Source organism: Nyctereutes procyonoides, unplaced genomic scaffold, assembly GCF_905146905.1.
Source record: "Nyctereutes procyonoides isolate TBG_1078 unplaced genomic scaffold, NYPRO_anot_genome, whole genome shotgun sequence".
NCBI classification, from domain to species: domain Eukaryota; kingdom Metazoa; phylum Chordata; class Mammalia; order Carnivora; family Canidae; genus Nyctereutes; species Nyctereutes procyonoides.
Window position 1 is genome coordinate 26,293,320 of NW_026575126.1, and position 7,804 is coordinate 26,301,123.

The 7,804-nt window shown below is 35.2% G+C and overlaps 1 pseudogene; it reads left to right on the plus strand.

Moving 5' to 3' along the window:
• Window positions 1-1,246: 1,246 nt before the first annotated feature.
• LOC129519799 (60S ribosomal protein L15-like) lies at window positions 1,247-1,807 on the plus strand (annotated as a pseudogene).
• Window positions 1,808-7,804: the final 5,997 nt, after the last annotated feature.

Consider the following 7,804-nt stretch of genomic DNA (forward strand, 5'->3'; position numbering starts at 1 on the left):
GATTGCCTCCTATTCTCTGCCCTGGGTAAGGCAGTTCTTTTACCTTTTCTGCCTTTGATGATTCTGGTCTTTCTTTGGAATTCAGGTTTCCTGTATGTAGATAAATGGGACTTCTTATAGTGGGATTCTAAGTTAATGCATTCACTATAAAACCTCAACTGTCTGATGGACTCAGTTATGATATTATAGTTTTCTGGCTTTTTTTATTGTTGTTAGTGTGAGAATGATGTTGTTTGCAGATTTTCGTATCCTAAATAGAGGTTAAATTCCGTATGATTTAAATAGCTGAATTTTTAGTTGAAACTGTTGAAGACACATGAGAATTAAAAGGGATCTGATCGCAAAAGTAATGACAATAATAGTAACGATAATAATAATAATAATTCCTCTAAACATATCTTTTAAAAATGCTTTATTCTTCATTGATAAGTAGACATTTACTTAGCAAGTCTCTTCTTGTTTCCACTTTATACAGGGAATCTTAATCTTTATGATAAATATAATCCAGGCTCTGTTAGTTTAAAACTTCTTTTTAAGGAAATGATGACTCAGTGAAATCAAATTCTTTGACCTCACTTCCCTTAGAGCAATATCTATGTATATGTACATGGCTTGATGAAGGAAGGTATGTCTGGCTCACTGCCACCCTCTGGTGTTTTCTGTAATTGACTGCGAAATATTTTTCTTCAACTGGTCCATATCATCTTTTGCAGGCATGTGCTCTTGTTCACAGTCCTGCCGTAGCGTTGAACTGTCAGGTATAAGTACTCTGACTCTTTCCCCCTCCCTAGGCCCTTGTATATCTGCCAACCCCCACCTTAGCATTATCATATTTGCCTACTTAAGATTTTACCTCTAAGAGACTGAGGTGAGGCTCAGACCATTAGCCAACACCTCTTATTCAACATTGCTAGTATGTTGTCCTGGCATCATAGGAGCAGTGGGGCTTTGCTAAAATATTTGCTGTTCTCCCCTGGCTATTCTGTAGGATGAAAAGCACATGTTTTTTCTGCTCCAGATCATAAAACTAAACTGAGATTCCTATTTCCCTCTCTCTATCTCATCTTAACCAAGTATAAGAAGGCCAGAGTTTGAGATCCTCAAAGCATATCTATGTTTTGTATAATTGTTCTCTATCAGTTGTCTCATTTGCCCACACATCCTGTTGATTATATGCTTTCTTTTGAAAAGAAAACTAGCTTTTAGCCCTTTCCATTCTGTCTGGTGGCAGCCATCAGCTCAAAGGATGTGCTGCTGGCAGTACCACCAGCTCTCAGTTCTCCCCAGTGCCCCTGACCCATGCTGGCTTGATAAAGCCTGCAGACTGCGGTACAAGACCAAGCAAAGTTATGTCGTATATTGGATTCCTATGCAACGTGGTGGCGGCAAATGCCCAGTTCCTAAGGGTGCTACTCATGCAGTCCTGTCCATCATGGTGTTAACCAGTCAAACTTTACCCAAAGCCTTCAGTCTGTTGCAGAGGAGTAAGGTAGGTGCCACCATGCGACTCTGGGAATCTTAAATTCTTACTGGGTTGGCAAAGATTCCAATGTACAAATTCTTTGAAGTTATCCTCATTGATCCATTCCATAAGGCTATCAGAAGAAATCCTGACACCCAGTGGATCACCTAATCAGTCCATAAAGACAGGATGCTGTGACAGCTGACATCTGCAGGCCATAGGAGCTGTGGTCTTGGAAAGGGTCACAAGTTCCACCACACTATTGGTGGTTCTAACTGTGCAACAATACTCTCTAGCTCTACCATTTCTGCTGGTATAAGTAATGTTTGTAAAATTCTTACTTAATAAATAATTTAGGACAGTCATGTCTGCTTAAAAGTGTTCTTTACCTGTTAAAATGAGTCATCTGCAGATTATTCCATGAATGCATTGTCAAATTATGAAAGTTAAAGTGTAATAATGTTTGAAGACTATAAGTGTTGATGTATCTTGTTTCTAATGAGATGTTTTTGTCTTTGCTTTATCTTATTAGGGAGTTCATATGTCAGTGTTTAAAATGCTGTTTAGTGTAATAGGTGAAACATGAATTCTATAAAACTGGAATGCAGAGCTAGCCATGTCGGTTTGTTGGTGCATGTAATGAAACCTATAGCTTCATTGGGGCAATATGCTCTGCTGGTTTACTCTCAAATGGCTGTTTTTAGGGATTTGGTAAGAACAAGCTTTTTATTTATTTATTTTTTAATATTTTTTTAAATTTTATTTATTTATGATAGTCATCACAGAGAGAGAGGCAGAGACACAGGGAGAGGGAGAAGCAGGCTCCATGCAGGGAGCCTGACGTGGGATTCGATCCTGGGTCTCCAGGATCGCGCCCTGGGCCAAAGGCAGGCGCTAAACCACTGCGCCACCCAGGGATCCCAAGAACAAGCTTTTTAAATTGGATTTTGTTTGGAAATGTGAAGAATATCCTATTCTTTTATCATGATCATATGCAGAATATTGTTAACTAGGGCCCTCATTTTTAGGTTGAATCCAATATTCTACTTATGTAACCATTGGTTCTGAAAGAATAGTTTCAAAGAATGCCACCATTTTTAGGAGAATTGATTAAACCTCTTGCAAGAAGTTTCTCTTACAAAGGAAAATAGATCTTGTTTAATCTAAGCAAAATTGCCTTGGTCTCCACAGTACCAGTGAAGTTCACATAAAAGGTGGAGGCTTCTGGTTTTATCCCATGACTACATGGGATCTGTAGAATACTGAATTTCATACAATGCAGTCAATAATGGTATTTACACTGGTCTGTATTAAAACTGATGGAAATTGAACATTAGGTAAATGGGAAGAGTTTATATTAAGATTTGTAAGCTAGTAACCAATGATAGGCTTGGAAAACTGGTTGCCATAGAATAACCTTTTAAGTATGAAGATAAAAAATTAAAGTTGGCTTTGATCAGAATTAAAAAAAAAAGAAGCTTTACATTTTCATGTATTCTTATTTTACTGCATGCATGTGTGTGTGTGTGTGTGTGTGTGTGTGTGTGTGGTGTGTGAAAGAGAAATTTTTGGAATTCAAAATTAGGAGAGGAGGGATAATAATGGATACATAGCAGTACAGGGAGACTTTAGGTAATATCCCAAATATTTAGTATCAGTCCTGCTAATAATTTCTAAATATCAAACACTATCCCTTTGTATTTTGTAAATGTGATTTCATTTTTGCAAAAAAGATTCAATAAGGAATTTATATTATTTTAGAAAAAGAATTAAGTAGTTTCCCTAGGGAGAAGTATACTAACATTTTATTGACAGATGACATCACTGGGATTTGGAATATGAGATTAATTTGAATAAAAATCTTTTGCTTGTGGGATCCCTGGGTGGCGCAGCGGTTTAGTGCCTGCCTTTGGCCCAGGGTGCGATCCTGGAGGCCCAGGATCGAATCCCATGTTGGGCTCCCGGTGCATGGAGCCTGCTTCTCCCTCTGCCTGTGTCTCTGCCTCTCTCTCTCTCTCTCTGTGTGACTATCATAAATAAATAAAAATTTTAAAAAAATCTTTTGCTTGTTAGTGGCAGAGCCAGGACTAGAACCTATAATTTCAGACACTTTTTTTGCTTTATATTGATCAGATAGTTTAGTTCAGGTAGATTCACTTTAATTTGAATAAAGTTGATAGTCACTTTGGAAATAGGCATGTGATTCAAGGTGATTTTCACAAATTAGCTATCTGATCCCCAAAAGAGAGAAATAAGTGCTCTGTACTAAATAATGTGATAAAAGTAAGTTATACATGTGGGAAATAAATTGCTAGGCATTATTGCTTTGACTGTGTGCTCAAAATGAGTCAGCAAGAGCACTCCTATTCAAACAAGTCACTTGGTTTGGGGATATATCAACAGTAAAATAACAAGAAATATTTAGAAAGTAATCCTCCCCAAGTGTGCAACACCTACTTGAACATACCTTCTATTTTTCATGGCCTATACTATAATAGGAATGATAATAGGATGAGGTTGGTTCAGTGAAGAGCAGAAAAAATGGAAGGGTTACTGAAGGTAGATGACACTGAACCATTTTGACTGCAGAAAATGATGCTGGGGGAAAACTTAATCAGCTCTTTAGAAGCTGAGTATCCTTTTAAAATCAGGACAGTCAGTTTTAACGAGTTTCATTTTTTTAAATATTTGAAGTATACAAAAGAATGCATATAAAACAGATGTAGGTTACGATGCAGATAATAACATGAAAATATGTGAACACTGCTTAAAAATTAGAATGGTACATTTTAAAAATTAACTTATTTTAGGGAGAAAGAGAGTGAGAGCAGGGGGAGGGACAGAAGGAGAGAGAGAGAATATCAAGCAGATTCCGTACTGAGCCCAGGGCCCTATGTGGGGCTGGATCTCACCACCCTGAGATCATGACCTGAGCTGAAATCAAGAGTCCAACACTTAACTAATGGAGCCACCCAGGCAGCTTTGCTTTCTTTTGAGCTTACAAAAATCATGTCATACTGTATGTAATCTTAGGAGATTTACCAAATGGTCAATGTTTTCTTTGATTTATCCATGTTGTTACATGTAGCTGTAGTTTATGACTATTTGTGATTGTATGATATTGTAAGGTAGGAATATAGCAAAGTTTTTCCCTGCCTTGTGTGGATGAACCTTTAACTTGTTTCTAGTTTCATAAGTATGAAATTTTTTGTACATGTATCCAAGTGCACATGTACAAAAATTCCTAGTAGTGGAATTTCTGGATTGTAGGTTATGTGAATGAGCTTTGTGAGAGTCCTAAATTGTTTTATGGTGGTTGCATTAACTTAGAATTTCATTATAAGAAGTTTCCTTTACTCACACCCTTTGTTTATGAAGGTTTTTGCTAATCAATTTATTTTTCACTTCTCAGATTCATTAATATCTCTTCATTTAATGCCTTTGCATCTTGATAAAAATTTTGTCTTTCATTTTTAAGTTTTTAACTCATTGTGAATTGATCTTTATGTGTGATGCAAAGTAGCAATTCTGTTTCAGTCATTTATTATGGTTATCCTATTGTCTAGGTTTATTTATTTCTTATATATTAAGTTTGCTTTTATGTGTGGATCTGTTTCAGGACTCTACAAATTCTTTTTTTTTAATAAATTAATTTTTATTGGTGTTCAATTTACCAACATACAGAATAACACCCAGTGCTCATCCCGTCAAGTGTCCCCCTCCGTGCCCGTCACCCATTCACCCCCACCCCCTGCCCTCCTCCCCTTCCACCACCCCTAGTTCATTTCCCAGAGTTAGAAGTCTTTATGTTCTGTCTCCCTTTCTGATATTTCCCACACATTTCTTCTCCCTTCCCTTATATTCCCCTTCACTATTATTCATATTCCCCAAATGAATGAGAACATACACTGTTTGTCCTTCTCCGATTGACTTACTTCACTCAGCATAATACCCTCCAGTTCCATCCACGTTGAAGCAAATGGTGGGTATTTGTCGTTTCTAATGGCTGAGTAATATTCTATTGTATACATAAACCACATCTTCTTTATCCATTCATCTTTCGATGGGCACCGACGCTCCTTCCACAGTTTGGCTATTGTGGACATGGCTGCTAGAAACATCGGGGTGCAGGTGTCCCGGCGTTTCATTGCATCTGAATCTTTGGGGTAAATCCCTAACAGTGCAATTGCTGGGTCATAGGGCAGGTCTATTTTTAATTCTTTGAGGAACCTCCACACAGTTTTCCAGAGTGGCTGCACCAGTTCACATTCCCACCAACAGTGTAAGGACTCTACAAATTCTAGCAATAGTGAATTTTTTTACTACAGCATTAGCAATACCAGATAGTTTTAATTGTTTTGCCTGTATAATAAGTTTTATTAAATGAAAAAGCAAGTCATCTTCACCTTATTCTTCAAGACTCCCCTCATTAACTTTTTATTTTTTTCTTCAATATAAATTTTAGTATGTTTGTCCAGTTCCTTGAAAAAAATATACTTGGCTTGTGAATAAAATTGATTTAAAGCTATACTATTTGAGAAAAACTGACATTTTAAAATATTGAATTATCCTATTCATGTAGCTGGTATCTCTATTATGCATTCTGTAGTGATTTTTCACAAATTTCCCAATTTTTTTTTTCTGGATAGCTTCTATAAAACTTTTATTATTCATTTACATTTATTCCTATTCATTTGTAAATATTTTCTTTTAAAAAATGTATGCTAGGTGTATATAGACGTATTTTCATCTATTGATCATATATCCACAAAACTTACTAAACTCTCAAATTATTTATTGATAAATGCTCCATGTGTTTTTGAAAAAAAATGGGTGTTCTGCCATTATTAGCACTGTGTTTTGTAAACACCAGTTAGGCCAAATGAGTTGATAGACTTATTCAAATTTTGTATATCCTTACAAATTTTTGGTCTACTTTTATCTATCAGATGTTGATAGAAGAATATTGAAATCTTTGGCTTCCATTGGATTCATCTACTCCTTGGGTAGTTATATCAGTTTTTGCTTTAGGAATTATGAAGCTTTATCATTAGGTGTATAAATTCTTAGAATTGATATGCACTCTTGGAGAATTTATCCCTTCTTGGTTATGAAATGATCATTTTTTTAAATCCCTAGTAAGACATTTTGCTTTGGAACCAATTTTTTTATAGTAATATAGTCACTCCATCTTTCTTTGGATTATGGTTATCAGAATACATCTTTCCCATCATTTTACCTTATCTATTTCTTTACTCCTAATGTAGAATTCTTGTAGGTGGCATAAAAGTAAGTCTTTCTTTTAATCCAATCTGGCAAATTTTTATTTTAATTGGATTGTTTTGACCATTTATATTTAATATTTTTTATAAATATGGTCAGGTTTAAGTGTGATGTCTAATTGTTTTCTATTTGTCACATTTGTCTTCTGTTCTTTCTTTTGGATTGAGTACTTTTTAAAATGTTTTTATGATTCCATTTGATCTCTTATACTTATTTGCTAGAAATATATTCTTTAGTTTCTTTAAAGGTATATAGTATACATCTTTAAGTACATAATCAGCCTTTACACAATATCATATAAAACTACATTCTAAATAAGGGCTTTATAATAATTTATGTCTCTTCTCCCAATTTTTATTCTGTTGATGTTATCCATTTTTCTTTTATAGATATTCTAAACCCCACAGTTTATTGTTACTTATTTCCATTTCTAATGCTCTTCACTTCTTTGTAGAGATTCATATTTCCATCTGATGCTTATTTTATTCTGCCTGTAGGACTTTAATATTTTATGTTTATTGATGATTAATTATTTTGGCTTTTGTATATCTGAAAGCATTTTTATTTTGATTTAATGTTTAGAAGATATTTTTGCTAATATTTTAAAAGTATTTTATTTATTTATTCATGAGACACAGAAAGAAAGAGGCAGAGACATAGGCAGTGGGAGAAGCAGGCTCCATGCAGGGAGCCCAATGTGGGACCCGATCCTGGAACTCCAGCATCACGCTCTGAGCCAAAGGCAGATGCTCAACTGCTGAGCCACCCAGGTGTCCCTATTTTTGCTAATTTGATTTTTTTTTTCTTTTGTTACTTAGAAGGTGTTGATCCATACCTTCTGGTTTGCATTGTTTCCTACAAGAAATCTGCTGTCTTTCCTGCTCAGATTGCATTTACCATGGGCATTAGCACTTGTCAAATTAGAGTAGGCATATTAAGAAGAATCGTGTATGGAAATCAGAAAAGAAAATAGACAAACAAAAAAAAACAAAAAAACAAAAAAACAAAACAAAAAACAAAAAACAAAATAAAAACTATAAAAAAAACAAAAACACACCT